Source organism: Anoplophora glabripennis, unplaced genomic scaffold (genome assembly GCF_000390285.2).
Source record: "Anoplophora glabripennis isolate ALB-LARVAE unplaced genomic scaffold, Agla_2.0 scaffold948, whole genome shotgun sequence".
Lineage (NCBI taxonomy): Eukaryota > Metazoa > Arthropoda > Insecta > Coleoptera > Cerambycidae > Anoplophora > Anoplophora glabripennis.
In genome coordinates this window covers 100,669-103,222 of record NW_019417039.1, presented here as the reverse complement: position 1 = coordinate 103,222, position 2,554 = coordinate 100,669, and positions in this window count along the sequence as shown.

Here is a 2,554-nt window from a genome sequence, read left to right as displayed (position 1 = left end):
GTCTTTAACCCGAAGAATAGGTCAAATTTTGGTAGAGATGTGTACGCGTTCAAAAATGTATTGTGTATAAACTACGCAAAATATAATTATTATGTATAGCAAATATATCGTATTATCCTCGCGAAGATTTGTACCCTTTATTTAAAATCCATAAATCATGTGAACAGTTTAAATAACGAGAAAATAATTAAGTTAATTTAGTTCTAAAGAAATGAAATTACACTCGCGCCCATCTCTAGTCCGTCCGTCGACATCGGTTGCGTTTATCGAATTCCTATTGGTCAGAATTCAAACTGCAGCCCTGTTATGAATGGAGCGTGAGTTGGACTATTCTATCATGTGCGTCGCCTGAGGCTATTCGTTACATTGACTCCTAATTTCCAATTAAAAGAACGACACTATTTTTAACCGAACTTTATTTAATAAATATGTAGTATACAATTTCTGATTTTCTAAATATTTTATAACGCCTAAAAATGTATGTACCGTGGAATTTTCGTGAATTATCACGTAAATTTCCGATGCATACCCGACACGTCACTGCGTCATGGATAATGTATCTAGGTTTATGAATGACATATATATGTTCAAGGTTAAAGACACAAATTGTCAGCTCTCTGCTTATCAGGTTATGAGCCCAGACCGCGTTGAAAGTTAAATGAGAAGTGAAAAGTGAAAGAAACAGTAAAAGTCAAATGATGTCTTTGTCATCAAGGACAATTAAACCTCTCACAAAAGAGAATTATGATACTTGGGTTATGCAAATCGAAGCTGTAATGGTTAAAAGTGGAACATAGGCATATGTGAATGGAAGAAAACCAAAGCCCACTGGTTCAGTGGAAGGTGATGAAACGTCAGTTCAAAATCTAGACCCGTAAAAAGGGCAAGTAACTTCTTACAAGATGACGGAAAATGATGATTTTCATACACAGCTGATGGAGTGTTTTGATATAATAGCCAAGCTGTCAGCTATAGACGTCGAGATGCACAACGACATACAATCAACATCACTTCTCAACGCATTGCCACCAATTTTTGAAATGTTCAGATGTGCAATGGAGTCTCAAAATGAATTGCACAAACCGGCTACACTTCGAGAAAAAGTTATTGAAAAATATGAAGGTAAAAATCAATGTCATACGGATGATTCTGAGGCTATGTCCGTTAGACAAAATTGGAGAAATTTCAAGTCACATCAAGGAGGGGGACATCAAGGAAGTGGACATCAAGGAGGTGGATATCAAGGAGGTCCACGTAGATACAACAGTAGTTTTAACAAACCATTTAAGTATAATTATTTTATATGCCATCAAAGTGGGCATAAAGCAGTCGATTGTCCAAACAAAGTAAGTGACGATAAACAAGAATGTTCGTCAAAAGTTAAGTCCCAAGTTGAGGATGTGTTCCAAGTAACGGAGAAAATTACGGAAGAAGCTTTACATACGAAACACCAAGTGATGATCGATGGTGCCTGGATAGGGGCTGCACGTCTCACATGTGTAATAATGAAGCAGCATTTCTCAACATAACCTCAACAAATGGAAATGATTTATTAGCCAGCCATGCGCAGTCTGAAATTGTAGCAAAAGGAACTGCCCGAGATATTACTACGGATAGGAAAATAATCAGGTCAGTAAAACTCAATGACGCATTGTTAGTAAAAGAATTGAGAACTAATCTGTTGGCTGTTGTGAGGATCACGGATCAAAAAAATACCATCAGCATCCATAAAATTGGTGCAACTATTTTTAGGAAGGACGGTGAGGTAAAATTGTTGGCACAAAAAGTTGGTAATTTGTACTATGCTTGCGGTAGTAAAGAGCACGCAAATGTAGCAGCAAATAATAATTCAGCAAGCTTCAAGTTGTCGCATTATCGTCATGGCCATTTGAATAAAGAAAACTTGTTGGAAATTTCGTGAAAAGGATTAGCTGTTGAAATCAAGATAAATGAAGAAACATGCGATATATACTTACAAGGAAAAATGATTGTTCTACCTTTTCCCAAGAAGTCTGAAAGATATACAACAAAATTGGAATTAATACACAATGATGTTTGAAGACCGTCAAGGGTAGTAGAGTCATTGGGACGCGTTCGGTATTTTGTCACTTTTATTGATGATACTCAATGGTGTGAAGTAAAGTGTTTAATGTCAGATAATGGAAAAGAATATTCTTATAAAGAGTTTGTTGAGTTTCTGAAGAAAAATGGCATTTGTCAACGTCTAACTGTTCCTCATACACCACAACAAAACGGAGTAACAGAACATTAATTGAAATGGCACGGTGTCTCTTGATATAATTTGGATTGTCACGGATTTTGGGCTGAAGCAATGATTACTTCAAATTATTTGAGAAACAGTTGTTCAACATCTACTTTGAATAATCATTCTCCATTTGAAGTTTGAAACAAAGAAATACCGGATTTGAGCAACTTGAAAGTGTTTGGCGCAAAATACTTTGTTTTAGAAAAAGGGTTAATAATAATAATAATAATAATAATAATAATAATAATAATAATAATAATAATAATACGTTTATTTTCAACAGGTTAA